Source organism: Hyla sarda, chromosome 8 (genome assembly GCF_029499605.1).
Source record: "Hyla sarda isolate aHylSar1 chromosome 8, aHylSar1.hap1, whole genome shotgun sequence".
Lineage (NCBI taxonomy): Eukaryota > Metazoa > Chordata > Amphibia > Anura > Hylidae > Hyla > Hyla sarda.
The window spans coordinates 113,798,377-113,814,032 of NC_079196.1; the positions used below are offsets into that span (position 1 = coordinate 113,798,377).

At 43.4% G+C, this 15,656-nt stretch overlaps 9 pseudogenes; all 9 read right to left on the reverse strand.

Moving 5' to 3' along the window:
- Window positions 1-861: 861 nt before the first annotated feature.
- LOC130286298 (U2 spliceosomal RNA) lies at window positions 862-1,125 on the reverse strand (annotated as a pseudogene).
- A 1,464-nt stretch (window positions 1,126-2,589) lies between these two features.
- LOC130286300 (U2 spliceosomal RNA) lies at window positions 2,590-2,853 on the reverse strand (annotated as a pseudogene).
- A 1,468-nt stretch (window positions 2,854-4,321) lies between these two features.
- LOC130287952 (U2 spliceosomal RNA) lies at window positions 4,322-4,586 on the reverse strand (annotated as a pseudogene).
- Window positions 4,587-6,058: 1,472 nt separating this feature from the next.
- Window positions 6,059-6,322, reverse strand: LOC130286301 (U2 spliceosomal RNA; annotated as a pseudogene).
- A 1,464-nt stretch (window positions 6,323-7,786) lies between these two features.
- Window positions 7,787-8,051, reverse strand: LOC130287953 (U2 spliceosomal RNA; annotated as a pseudogene).
- A 1,465-nt stretch (window positions 8,052-9,516) lies between these two features.
- LOC130286302 (U2 spliceosomal RNA) lies at window positions 9,517-9,780 on the reverse strand (annotated as a pseudogene).
- A 1,466-nt stretch (window positions 9,781-11,246) lies between these two features.
- On the reverse strand, window positions 11,247-11,510 carry LOC130286303 (U2 spliceosomal RNA; annotated as a pseudogene).
- Window positions 11,511-12,979: 1,469 nt separating this feature from the next.
- On the reverse strand, window positions 12,980-13,243 carry LOC130286304 (U2 spliceosomal RNA; annotated as a pseudogene).
- A 1,459-nt stretch (window positions 13,244-14,702) lies between these two features.
- On the reverse strand, window positions 14,703-14,966 carry LOC130286305 (U2 spliceosomal RNA; annotated as a pseudogene).
- Between the last annotated feature and the right edge of the window lie 690 nt (window positions 14,967-15,656).

Below are 15,656 nucleotides of genomic sequence, written 5' to 3' on the forward strand. Positions count from 1 at the left end.
GGCATTGAATGGCATTTTAAAAGTGCTAAGGGTCCTGGTGCAATAATCCTCCCATGAGGATCAGCCTCAACGGCTTTGTAGATTGCACTCATGTCAGCAACTCCATATACATTTTTTTTTCTTCATGCTTCTTTCTTCATCCTTTTTTCTTTCTGTCATTCAGACTTTCATTCATTCGATCTCTCTCACTCACTTGCTTTAACTCATTTGTTCTCACTCACTCACTCACTCAATCACTCACTCACTCATTCACTCTCACTCACTCTCACTCTCTCACTCACTCGCTCACTAAGTCAGTCTCTCTCTCTCTCTCTTTTTTTCTTTTTATATATATTTTTTTCCGTCTTCTTCTTCTTCTTCTTCTTCTTCAGACCCTGTCATAGCACTAATGCCTTTCCAATACCACCAGCAGATGGAGACACTCCATTGCAACATTGGTTGTGAGCAGCAGTTTCTAAAAACAAATGCCTCATGGCGGATTTCCCATCCATCAATGGATGGTAAATTTTGTTTTTATCATTCACTGACCACAGAAACCAATGCATGGTCAAGCAACAGCAATGACACACCCTTGTGTATAGGCATGAGACCCTCATGTCATTTAACAGGATTCAGCACCACCCACAAGACAGCTACCTGTCATGTCATGTCAAACCTGCACAGGTGTGCTAGATTATTATTATTTAGTTTTATTTTATTTTTTTACACCAATCAGTGTGCAAACATGGTCATTAAAACGCTAAATGAATAGACGTTCATAAACCAGTCAGTGCAACTAATCATTTTGGTCTCCAATTCTCAAACTCAAATTCTCACCCACGGAGGATTAAATGAGAATCTTTCTTGTTTAACACTGGAATGGGGTGGTGCACTGTTCACTACCCGAAGATACTGCCACATCGGGTCAATGCATAGGGCGACAGAAGCAAGCTTCCAAATCAGCTCCCTTTCTCAAAAATCCATTTAATTTATGGTCCCCAGATAGGGAACGTATGTATCAGTATGTGCTCACAAGTCACCCAAGTGCAAGTATTCACACAAAAAAAAACGTGCCTCAGGATGCGATCTGTCGCAAGATCCTTTCTTTTTTTACACTTGATCTAAGCCAAAAGGCCTAGAGGGGATAACCGGGAAAGGGGTGGACCCAACCATGTCCCCTTCATGAGCACTCACATTACTCATAGGAATGGAAGGAAGGCTGGCAGCCAACCAGCCTCCCATACACTTTCTGGGTGGGTGGCAGTCAGCCACCCATACATACATACAGCACAGGCTAAACCCACATCGTCACTTAAAAAAAGGAGAGGCGACCATTGCACTCTGATGGAGCATTTAGCAATGCAATCCATAGCCTGGCTTTTGCCTGAACCCCCATCACTCCTCCTCTTGCATATAAGACAATATTTCAGATCTGCATATGAAAACAACACGCCTACCTTTGTTGCACATAGCTGCCTGCCTGTCTCTAGTTACCCCACTGGCTGTAGCTGCGTCCCTTCCGACACGGAATAACACCAACTGTAACGATAAACTGAAAATTAACAGTATAAACCTGCATCATTTTGGACTCTGGTATTTGCTGAATCCGGGTGACCTGACAATCGATGGTGGTGCCGCTGGTGATTCTGGCCTTCTTGGAATCTGTTGGGCCTATGTGTTAGCTCACACATCACTTGGGTATCCATGGTAACTACCACAACATGGTCATCTGCAGTTTACATCTAGCCCGTGGCATTGAATGGCATTTTAAAAGTGCTAAGGGTCCTGGTGCAATAATCCTCCCATGAGGATCAGCCTCAACGGCTTTGTAGATTGCACTCATGTCAGCAACTCCATATACATTTTTTTTTCTTCATGCTTCTTTCTTCATCCTTTTTTCTTTCTGTCATTCAGACTTTCATTCATTCGATCTCTCTCACTCACTTGCTTTAACTCATTTGTTCTCACTCACTCACTCACTCAATCACTCACTCACTCATTCACTCTCACTCACTCTCACTCTCTCACTCACTCGCTCACTAAGTCAGTCTCTCTCTCTCTCTCTTTTTCTTTTTATATATATTTTTTTCCGTCTTCTTCTTCTTCTTCTTCTTCTTCAGACCCTGTCATAGCACTAATGCCTTTCCAATACCACCAGCAGATGGAGACACTCCATTGCAACATTGGTTGTGAGCAGCAGTTTCTAAAAACAAATGCCTCATGGCGGATTTCCCATCCATCAATGGATGGTAAATTTTGTTTTTATCATTCACTGACCACAGAAACCAATGCATGGTCAAGCAACAGCAATGACACACCCTTGTGTATAGGCATGAGACCCTCATGTCATTTAACAGGATTCAGCACCACCCACAAGACAGCTACCTGTCATGTCATGTCAAACCTGCACAGGTGTGCTAGATTATTATTATTTAGTTTTATTTTATTTTTTTACACCAATCAATGTGCAAACATGGTCATTAAAACGCTAAATGAATAGACGTTCATAAACCAGTCAGTGCAACTCATCATTTTGGTCTCCAATTCTCAAACTCAAATTCTCACCCACGGAGGATTAAATGAGAATCTTTCTTGTTTAACACTGGAATGGGGTGGTGCACTGTTCACTACCCGAAGATACTGCCACATCGGGTCAATGCATAGGGCGACAGAAGCAAGCTTCCAAATCAGCTCCCTTTCTCAAAAATCCATTTAATTTATGGTCCCCAGATAGGGAACGTATGTATCAGTATGTGCTCACAAGTCACCCAAGTGCAAGTATTCACACAAAAAAAAACGTGCCTCAGGATGCGATCTGTCGCAAGATCCTTTCTTTTTTTACACTTGATCTAAGCCAAAAGGCCTAGAGGGGATAACCGGGAAAGGGGTGGACCCAACCATGTCCCCTTCATGAGCACTCACATTACTCATAGGAATGGAAGGAAGGCTGGCAGCCAACCAGCCTCCCATACACTTTCTGGGTGGGTGGCAGTCAGCCACCCATACATACATACAGCACAGGCTAAACCCACATCGTCACTTAAAAAAAGGAGAGGCGACCATTGCACTCTGATGGAGCATTTAGCAATGCAATCCATAGCCTGGCTTTTGCCTGAACCCCCATCACTCCTCCTCTTGCATATAAGACAATATTTCAGATCTGCATATGAAAACAACACGCCTACCTTTGTTGCACATAGCTGCCTGCCTGTCTCTAGTTACCCCACTGGCTGTAGCTGCGTCCCTTCCGACATGGAATAACACCAACTGTAACGATAAACTGAAAATTAACAGTATAAACCTGCATCATTTTGGACTCTGGTATTTGCTGAATCCGGGTGACCTGACAATCGATGGTGGTGCCGCTGGTGATTCTGGCCTTCTTGGAATCTGTTGGGCCTATGTGTTAGCTCACACATCACTTGGGTATCCATGGTAACTACCACAACATGGTCATCTGCAGTTTACATCTAGCCCGTGGCATTGAATGGCATTTTAAAAGTGCTAAGGGTCCTGGTGCAATAATCCTCCCATGAGGATCAGCCTCAACGGCTTTGTAGATTGCACTCATGTCAGCAACTCCATATACATTTTTTTTTCTTCATGCTTCTTTCTTCATCCTTTTTTCTTTCTGTCATTCAGACTTTCATTCATTCGATCTCTCTCACTCACTTGCTTTAACTCATTTGTTCTCACTCACTCACTCACTCACTCAATCACTCACTCACTCATTCACTCTCACTCACTCTCACTCTCTCACTCACTCGCTCACTAAGTCAGTCTCTCTCTCTCTCTCTTTTTCTTTTTATATATATTTTTTTCCGTCTTCTTCTTCTTCTTCTTCTTCTTCAGACCCTGTCATAGCACTAATGCCTTTCCAATACCACCAGCAGATGGAGACACTCCATTGCAACATTGGTTGTGAGCAGCAGTTTCTAAAAACAAATGCCTCATGGCGGATTTCCCATCCATCAATGGATGGTAAATTTTGTTTTTATCATTCACTGACCACAGAAACCAATGCATGGTCAAGCAACAGCAATGACACACCCTTGTGTATAGGCATGAGACCCTCATGTCATTTAACAGGATTCAGCACCACCCACAAGACAGCTACCTGTCATGTCATGTCAAACCTGCACAGGTGTGCTAGATTATTATTATTTAGTTTTATTTTATTTTTTTACACCAATCAGTGTGCAAACATGGTCATTAAAACGCTAAATGAATAGACGTTCATAAACCAGTCAGTGCAACTCATCATTTTGGTCTCCAATTCTCAAACTCAAATTCTCACCCACGGAGGATTAAATGAGAATCTTTCTTGTTTAACACTGGAATGGGGTGGTGCACTGTTCACTACCCGAAGATACTGCCACATCGGGTCAATGCATAGGGCGACAGAAGCAAGCTTCCAAATCAGCTCCCTTTCTCAAAAATCCATTTAATTTATGGTCCCCAGATAGGGAACGTATGTATCAGTATGTGCTCACAAGTCACCCAAGTGCAAGTATTCACACAAAAAAAAAACGTGCCTCAGGATGCGATCTGTCGCAAGATCCTTTCTTTTTTTACACTTGATCTAAGCCAAAAGGCCTAGAGGGGATAACCGGGAAAGGGGTGGACCCAACCATGTCCCCTTCATGAGCACTCACATTACTCATAGGAATGGAAGGAAGGCTGGCAGCCAACCAGCCTCCCATACACTTTCTGGGTGGGTGGCAGTCAGCCACCCATACATACATACAGCACAGGCTAAACCCACATCATCACTTAAAAAAAGGACAGGCGACCATTGCACTCTGATGGAGCATTTAGCAATGCAATCCATAGCCTGGCTTTTGCCTGAACCCCCATCACTCCTCCTCTTGCATATAAGACAATATTTCAGATCTGCATATGAAAACAACACGCCTACCTTTGTTGCACATAGCTGCCTGCCTGTCTCTAGTTACCCCACTGGCTGTAGCTGCGTCCCTTCCGACATGGAATAACACCAACTGTAACGATAAACTGAAAATTAACAGTATAAACCTGCATCATTTTGGACTCTGGTATTTGCTGAATCCGGGTGACCTGACAATCGATGGTGGTGCCGCTGGTGATTCTGGCCTTCTTGGAATCTGTTGGGCCTATGTGTTAGCTCACACATCACTTGGGTATCCATGGTAACTACCACAACATGGTCATCTGCAGTTTACATCTAGCCCGTGGCATTGAATGGCATTTTAAAAGTGCTAAGGGTCCTGGTGCAATAATCCTCCCATGAGGATCAGCCTCAACGGCTTTGTAGATTGCACTCATGTCAGCAACTCCATATACATTTTTTTTTCTTCATGCTTCTTTCTTCATCCTTTTTTCTTTCTGTCATTCAGACTTTCATTCATTCGATCTCTCTCACTCACTTGCTTTAACTCATTTGTTCTCACTCACTCACTCACTCACTCACTCAATCACTCACTCACTCATTCACTCTCACTCACTCTCACTCTCTCACTCACTCGCTCACTAAGTCAGTCTCTCTCTCTCTCTCTTTTTCTTTTTATATATATTTTTTTCCGTCTTCTTCTTCTTCTTCTTCTTCTTCAGACCCTGTCATAGCACTAATGCCTTTCCAATACCACCAGCAGATGGAGACACTCCATTGCAACATTGGTTGTGAGCAGCAGTTTCTAAAAACAAATGCCTCATGGCGGATTTCCCATCCATCAATGGATGGTAAATTTTGTTTTTATCATTCACTGACCACAGAAACCAATGCATGGTCAAGCAACAGCAATGACACACCCTTGTGTATAGGCATGAGACCCTCATGTCATTTAACAGGATTCAGCACCACCCACAAGACAGCTACCCGTCATGTCATGTCAAACCTGCACAGGTGTGCTAGATTATTATTATTTAGTTTTATTTTATTTTTTTACACCAATCAGTGTGCAAACATGGTCATTAAAACGCTAAATGAATAGACGTTCATAAACCAGTCAGTGCAACTCATCATTTTGGTCTCCAATTCTCAAACTCAAATTCTCACCCACGGAGGATTAAATGAGAATTTTTCTTGTTTAACACTGGAATGGGGTGGTGCACTGTTCACTACCCGAAGATACTGCCACATCGGGTCAATGCATAGGGCGACAGAAGCAAGCTTCCAAATCAGCTCCCTTTCTCAAAAATCCATTTAATTTATGGTCCCCAGATAGGGAACGTATGTATCAGTATGTGCTCACAAGTCACCCAAGTGCAAGTATTCACACAAAAAAAAACGTGCCTCAGGATGCGATCTGTCGCAAGATCCTTTCTTTTTTTACACTTGATCTAAGCCAAAAGGCCTAGAGGGGATAACCGGGAAAGGGGTGGACCCAACCATGTCCCCTTCATGAGCACTCACATTACTCATAGGAATGGAAGGAAGGCTGGCAGCCAACCAGCCTCCCATACACTTTCTGGGTGGGTGGCAGTCAGCCACCCATACATACATACAGCACAGGCTAAACCCACATCATCACTTAAAAAAAGGACAGGCGACCATTGCACTCTGATGGAGCATTTAGCAATGCAATCCATAGCCTGGCTTTTGCCTGAACCCCCATCACTCCTCCTCTTGCATATAAGACAATATTTCAGATCTGCATATGAAAACAACACGCCTACCTTTGTTGCACATAGCTGCCTGCCTGTCTCTAGTTACCCCACTGGCTGTAGCTGCGTCCCTTCCGACATGGAATAACACCAACTGTAACGATAAACTGAAAATTAACAGTATAAACCTGCATCATTTTGGACTCTGGTATTTGCTGAATCCGGGTGACCTGACAATCGATGGTGGTGCCGCTGGTGATTCTGGCCTTCTTGGAATCTGTTGGGCCTATGTGTTAGCTCACACATCACTTGGGTATCCATGGTAACTACCACAACATGGTCATCTGCAGTTTACATCTAGCCCGTGGCATTGAATGGCATTTTAAAAGTGCTAAGGGTCCTGGTGCAATAATCCTCCCATGAGGATCAGCCTCAACGGCTTTGTAGATTGCACTCATGTCAGCAACTCCATATACATTTTTTTTTCTTCATGCTTCTTTCTTCATCCTTTTTTCTTTCTGTCATTCAGACTTTCATTCATTCGATCTCTCTCACTCACTTGCTTTAACTCATTTGTTCTCACTCACTCACTCACTCAATCACTCACTCACTCATTCACTCTCACTCACTCTCACTCTCTCACTCACTCGCTCACTAAGTCAGTCTCTCTCTCTCTCTCTTTTTCTTTTTATATATATTTTTTTCCGTCTTCTTCTTCTTCTTCTTCTTCTTCAGACCCTGTCATAGCACTAATGCCTTTCCAATACCACCAGCAGATGGAGACACTCCATTGCAACATTGGTTGTGAGCAGCAGTTTCTAAAAACAAATGCCTCATGGCGGATTTCCCATCCATCAATGGATGGTAAATTTTGTTTTTATCATTCACTGACCACAGAAACCAATGCATGGTCAAGCAACAGCAATGACACACCCTTGTGTATAGGCATGAGACCCTCATGTCATTTAACAGGATTCAGCACCACCCACAAGACAGCTACCTGTCATGTCAAGTCAAACCTGCACAGGTGTGCTAGATTATTATTATTTAGTTTTATTTTATTTTTTTACACCAATCAGTGTGCAAACATGGTCATTAAAACGCTAAATGAATAGACGTTCATAAACCAGTCAGTGCAACTCATCATTTTGGTCTCCAATTCTCAAACTCAAATTCTCACCCACGGAGGATTAAATGAGAATCTTTCTTGTTTAACACTGGAATGGGGTGGTGCACTGTTCACTACCCGAAGATACTGCCACATCGGGTCAATGCATAGGGCGACAGAAGCAAGCTTCCAAATCAGCTCCCTTTCTCAAAAATCCATTTAATTTATGGTCCCCAGATAGGGAACGTATGTATCAGTATGTGCTCACAAGTCACCCAAGTGCAAGTATTCACACAAAAAAAAAACGTGCCTCAGGATGCGATCTGTCGCAAGATCCTTTCTTTTTTTACACTTGATCTAAGCCAAAAGGCCTAGAGGGGATAACCGGGAAAGGGGTGGACCCAACCATGTCCCCTTCATGAGCACTCACATTACTCATAGGAATGGAAGGAAGGCTGGCAGCCAACCAGCCTCCCATACACTTTCTGGGTGGGTGGCAGTCAGCCACCCATACATACATACAGCACAGGCTAAACCCACATCATCACTTAAAAAAAGGACAGGCGACCATTGCACTCTGATGGAGCATTTAGCAATGCAATCCATAGCCTGGCTTTTGCCTGAACCCCCATCACTCCTCCTCTTGCATATAAGACAATATTTCAGATCTGCATATGAAAACAACACGCCTACCTTTGTTGCACATAGCTGCCTGCCTGTCTCTAGTTACCCCACTGGCTGTAGCTGCGTCCCTTCCGACATGGAATAACACCAACTGTAATGATAAACTGAAAATTAACAGTATAAACCTGCATCATTTTGGACTCTGGTATTTGCTGAATCCGGGTGACCTGACAATCGATGGTGGTGCCGCTGGTGATTCTGGCCTTCTTGGAATCTGTTGGGCCTATGTGTTAGCTCACACATCACTTGGGTATCCATGGTAACTACCACAACATGGTCATCTGCAGTTTACATCTAGCCCGTGGCATTGAATGGCATTTTAAAAGTGCTAAGGGTCCTGGTGCAATAATCCTCCCATGAGGATCAGCCTCAACGGCTTTGTAGATTGCACTCATGTCAGCAACTCCATATACATTTTTTTTTCTTCATGCTTCTTTCTTCATCCTTTTTTCTTTCTGTCATTCAGACTTTCATTCATTCGATCTCTCTCACTCACTTGCTTTAACTCATTTGTTCTCACTCACTCACTCACTCACTCAATCACTCACTCACTCATTCACTCTCACTCACTCTCACTCTCTCACTCACTCGCTCACTAAGTCAGTCTCTCTCTCTCTCTTTTTCTTTTTATATATATTTTTTCCGTCTTCTTCTTCTTCTTCTTCTTCTTCAGACCCTGTCATAGCACTAATGCCTTTCCAATACCACCAGCAGATGGAGACACTCCATTGCAACATTGGTTGTGAGCAGCAGTTTCTAAAAACAAATGCCTCATGGCGGATTTCCCATCCATCAATGGATGGTAAATTTTGTTTTTATCATTCACTGACCACAGAAACCAATGCATGGTCAAGCAACAGCAATGACACACCCTTGTGTATAGGCATGAGACCCTCATGTCATTTAACAGGATTCAGCACCACCCACAAGACAGCTACCTGTCATGTCATGTCAAACCTGCACAGGTGTGCTAGATTATTATTATTTAGTTTTATTTTATTTTTTTACACCAATCAGTGTGCAAACATGGTCATTAAAACGCTAAATGAATAGACGTTCATAAACCAGTCAGTGCAACTCATCATTTTGGTCTCCAATTCTCAAACTCAAATTCTCACCCACGGAGGATTAAATGAGAATCTTTCTTGTTTAACACTGGAATGGGGTGGTGCACTGTTCACTACCCGAAGATACTGCCACATCGGGTCAATGCATAGGGCGACAGAAGCAAGCTTCCAAATCAGCTCCCTTTCTCAAAAATCCATTTAATTTATGGTCCCCAGATAGGGAACGTATGTATCAGTATGTGCTCACAAGTCACCCAAGTGCAAGTATTCACACAAAAAAAAACGTGCCTCAGGATGCGATCTGTCGCAAGATCCTTTCTTTTTTTACACTTGATCTAAGCCAAAAGGCCTAGAGGGGATAACCGGGAAAGGGGTGGACCCAACCATGTCCCCTTCATGAGCACTCACATTACTCATAGGAATGGAAGGAAGGCTGGCAGCCAACCAGCCTCCCATACACTTTCTGGGTGGGTGGCAGTCAGCCACCCATACATACATACAGCACAGGCTAAACCCACATCATCACTTAAAAAAAGGACAGGCGACCATTGCACTCTGATGGAGCATTTAGCAATGCAATCCATAGCCTGGCTTTTGCCTGAACCCCCATCACTCCTCCTCTTGCATATAAGACAATATTTCAGATCTGCATATGAAAACAACACGCCTACCTTTGTTGCACATAGCTGCCTGCCTGTCTCTAGTTACCCCACTGGCTGTAGCTGCGTCCCTTCCGACATGGAATAACACCAACTGTAACGATAAACTGAAAATTAACAGTATAAACCTGCATCATTTTGGACTCTGGTATTTGCTGAATCCGGGTGACCTGACAATCGATGGTGGTGCCGCTGGTGATTCTGGCCTTCTTGGAATCTGTTGGGCCTATGTGTTAGCTCACACATCACTTGGGTATCCATGGTAACTACCACAACATGGTCATCTGCAGTTTACATCTAGCCCGTGGCATTGAATGGCATTTTAAAAGTGCTAAGGGTCCTGGTGCAATAATCCTCCCATGAGGATCAGCCTCAACGGCTTTGTAGATTGCACTCATGTCAGCAACTCCATATACATTTTTTTTTCTTCATGCTTCTTTCTTCATCCTTTTTTCTTTCTGTCATTCAGACTTTCATTCATTCGATCTCTCTCACTCACTTGCTTTAACTCATTTGTTCTCACTCACTCACTCACTCAATCACTCACTCACTTATTCACTCTCACTCACTCTCACTCTCTCACTCACTCGCTCACTAAGTCAGTCTCTCTCTCTCTCTCTCTTTTTCTTTTTATATATATTTTTTTCCGTCTTCTTCTTCTTCTTCTTCTTCTTCAGACCCTGTCATAGCACTAATGCCTTTCCAATACCACCAGCAGATGGAGACACTCCATTGCAACATTGGTTGTGAGCAGCAGTTTCTAAAAACAAATGCCTCATGGCGGATTTCCCATCCATCAATGGATGGTAAATTTTGTTTTTATCATTCACTGACCACAGAAACCAATGCATGGTCAAGCAACAGCAATGACACACCCTTGTGTATAGGCATGAGACCCTCATGTCATTTAACAGGATTCAGCACCACCCACAAGACAGCTACCTGTCATGTCATGTCAAACCTGCACAGGTGTGCTAGATTATTATTATTTAGTTTTATTTTATTTTTTTACACCAATCAGTGTGCAAACATGGTCATTAAAACGCTAAATGAATAGACGTTCATAAACCAGTCAGTGCAACTCATCATTTTGGTCTCCAATTCTCAAACTCAAATTCTCACCCACGGAGGATTAAATGAGAATCTTTCTTGTTTAACACTGGAATGGGGTGGTGCACTGTTCACTACCCGAAGATACTGCCACATCGGGTCAATGCATAGGGCGACAGAAGCAAGCTTCCAAATCAGCTCCCTTTCTCAAAAATCCATTTAATTTATGGTCCCCAGATAGGGAACGTATGTATCAGTATGTGCTCACAAGTCACCCAAGTGCAAGTATTCACACAAAAAAAAACGTGCCTCAGGATGCGATCTGTCGCAAGATCCTTTCTTTTTTTACACTTGATCTAAGCCAAAAGGCCTAGAGGGGATAACCGGGAAAGGGGTGGACCCAACCATGTCCCCTTCATGAGCACTCACATTACTCATAGGAATGGAAGGAAGGCTGGCAGCCAACCAGCCTCCCATACACTTTCTGGGTGGGTGGCAGTCAGCCACCCATACATACATACAGCACAGGCTAAACCCACATCATCACTTAAAAAAAGGACAGGCGACCATTGCACTCTGATGGAGCATTTAGCAATGCAATCCATAGCCTGGCTTTTGCCTGAACCCCCATCACTCCTCCTCTTGCATATAAGACAATATTTCAGATCTGCATATGAAAACAACACGCCTACCTTTGTTGCACATAGCTGCCTGCCTGTCTCTAGTTACCCCACTGGCTGTAGCTGCGTCCCTTCCGACATGGAATAACACCAACTGTAACGATAAACTGAAAATTAACAGTATAAACCTGCATCATTTTGGACTCTGGTATTTGCTGAATCCGGGTGACCTGACAATCGATGGTGGTGCCGCTGGTGATTCTGGCCTTCTTGGAATCTGTTGGGCCTATGTGTTAGCTCACACATCACTTGGGTATCCATGGTAACTACCACAACATGGTCATCTGCAGTTTACATCTAGCCCGTGGCATTGAATGGCATTTTAAAAGTGCTAAGGGTCCTGGTGCAATAATCCTCCCATGAGGATCAGCCTCAACGGCTTTGTAGATTGCACTCATGTCAGCAACTCCATATACATTTTTTTTTCTTCATGCTTCTTTCTTCATCCTTTTTTCTTTCTGTCATTCAGACTTTCATTCATTCGATCTCTCTCACTCACTTGCTTTAACTCATTTGTTCTCACTCACTCACTCACTCAATCACTCACTCACTCATTCACTCTCACTCACTCTCACTCTTTCACTCACTCGCTCACTAAGTCAGTCTCTCTCTCTCTCTCTCTTTTTCTTTTTATATATATTTTTTTCCGTCTTCTTCTTCTTCTTCTTCTTCTTCTTCAGACCCTGTCATAGCACTAATGCCTTTCCAATACCACCAGCAGATGGAGACACTCCATTGCAACATTGGTTGTGAGCAGCAGTTTCTAAAAACAAATGCCTCATGGCGGATTTCCCATCCATCAATGGATGGTAAATTTTGTTTTTATCATTCACTGACCACAGAAACCAATGCATGGTCAAGCAACAGCAATGACACACCCTTGTGTATAGGCATGAGACCCTCATGTCATTTAACAGGATTCAGCACCACCCACAAGACAGCTACCTGTCATGTCATGTCAAACCTGCACAGGTGTGCTAGATTATTATTATTTAGTTTTATTTTCTTTTTTTACACCAATCAGTGTGCAAACATGGTCATTAAAACGCTAAATGAATAGACGTTCATAAACCAGTCAGTGCAACTCATCATTTTGGTCTCCAATTCTCAAACTCAAATTCTCACCCACGGAGGATTAAATGAGAATCTTTCTTGTTTAACACTGGAATGGGGTGGTGCACTGTTCACTACCCGAAGATACTGCCACATCGGGTCAATGCATAGGGCGACAGAAGCAAGCTTCCAAATCAGCTCCCTTTCTCAAAAATCCATTTAATTTATGGTCCCCAGATAGGGAACGTATGTATCAGTATGTGCTCACAAGTCACCCAAGTGCAAGTATTCACACAAAAAAAAACGTGCCTCAGGATGCGATCTGTCGCAAGATCCTTTCTTTTTTTACACTTGATCTAAGCCAAAAGGCCTAGAGGGGATAACCGGGAAAGGGGTGGACCCAACCATGTCCCCTTCATGAGCACTCACATTACTCATAGGAATGGAAGGAAGGCTGGCAGCCAACCAGCCTCCCATACACTTTCTGGGTGGGTGGCAGTCAGCCACCCATACATACATACAGCACAGGCTAAACCCACATCATCACTTAAAAAAAGGACAGGCGACCATTGCACTCTGATGGAGCATTTAGCAATGCAATCCATAGCCTGGCTTTTGCCTGAACCCCCATCACTCCTCCTCTTGCATATAAGACAATATTTCAGATCTGCATATGAAAACAACACGCCTACCTTTGTTGCACATAGCTGCCTGCCTGTCTCTAGTTACCCCACTGGCTGTAGCTGCGTCCCTTCCGACATGGAATAACACCAACTGTAACGATAAACTGAAAATTAACAGTATAAACCTGCATCATTTTGGACTCTGGTATTTGCTGAATCCGGGTGACCTGACAATCGATGGTGGTGCCGCTGGTGATTCTGGCCTTCTTGGAATCTGTTGGGCCTATGTGTTAGCTCACACATCACTTGGGTATCCATGGTAACTACCACAACATGGTCATCTGCAGTTTACATCTAGCCCGTGGCATTGAATGGCATTTTAAAAGTGCTAAGGGTCCTGGTGCAATAATCCTCCCATGAGGATCAGCCTCAACGGCTTTGTAGATTGCACTCATGTCAGCAACTCCATATACATTTTTTTTTCTTCATGCTTCTTTCTTCATCCTTTTTTCTTTCTGTCATTCAGACTTTCATTCATTCAATCTCTCTCACTCACTTGCTTTAACTCATTTGTTCTCACTCACTCACTCACTCAATCACTCACTCACTCATTCACTCTCACTCACTCTCACTCTCTCACTCACTCGCTCACTAAGTCAGTCTCTATCTCTCTCTTTTTCTTTTTATATATATTTTTTTCCGTCTTCTTCTTCTTCTTCTTCTTCAGACCCTGTCATAGCACTAATGCCTTTCCAATACCACCAGCAGATGGAGACACTCCATTGCAACATTGGTTGTGAGCAGCAGTTTCTAAAAACAAATGCCTCATGGCGGATTTCCCATCCATCAATGGATGGTAAATTTTGTTTTTATCATTCACTGACCACAGAAACCAATGCATGGTCAAGCAACAGCAATGACACACCCTTGTGTATAGGCATGAGACCCTCATGTCATTTAACAGGATTCAGCACCACCCACAAGACAGCTACCTGTCATGTCATGTCAAACCTGCACAGGTGTGCTAGATTATTATTATTTAGTTTTATTTTATTTTTTTACACCAATCAGTGTGCAAACATGGTCATTAAAACGCTAAATGAATAGACGTTCATAAACCAGTCAGTGCAACTCATCATTTTGGTCTCCAATTCTCAAACTCAAATTCTCACCCACGGAGGATTAAATGAGAATCTTTCTTGTTTAACACTGGAATGGGGTGGTGCACTGTTCACTACCCGAAGATACTGCCACATCGGGTCAATGCATAGGGCGACAGAAGCAAGCTTCCAAATCAGCTCCCTTTCTCAAAAATCCATTTAATTTATGGTCCCCAGATAGGGAACGTATGTATCAGTATGTGCTCACAAGTCACCCAAGTGCAAGTATTCACACAAAAAAAAACGTGCCTCAGGATGCGATCTGTCGCAAGATCCTTTCTTTTTTTACACTTGATCTAAGCCAAAAGGCCTAGAGGGGATAACCGGGAAAGGGGTGGACCCAACCATGTCCCCTTCATGAGCACTCACATTACTCATAGGAATGGAAGGAAGGCTGGCAGCCAACCAGCCTCCCATACACTTTCTGGGTGGGTGGCAGTCAGCCACCCATACATACATACAGCACAGGCTAAACCCACATCATCACTTAAAAAAAGGACAGGCGACCATTGCACTCTGATGGAGCATTTAGCAATGCAATCCATAGCCTGGCTTTTGCCTGAACCCCCATCACTCCTCCTCTTGCATATAAGACAATATTTCAGATCTGCATATGAAAACAACACGCCTACCTTTGTTGCACATAGCTGCCTGCCTGTCTCTAGTTACCCCACTGGCTGTAGCTGCGTCCCTTCCGACATGGAATAACACCAACTGTAACGATAAACTGAAAATTAACAGTATAAACCTGCATCATTTTGGACTCTGGTATTTGCTGAATCCGGGTGACCTGACAATCGATGGTGGTGCCGCTGGTGATTCTGGCCTTCTTGGAATCTGTTGGGCCTATGTGTTAGCTCACACATCACTTGGGTATCCATGGTAACTACCACAACATGGTCATCTGCAGTTTACATCTAGCCCGTGGCATTGAATGGCATTTTAAAAGTGCTAAGGGTCCTGGTGCAATAATCCTCCCATGAGGATCAGCCTCAACGGCTTTGTAGATTG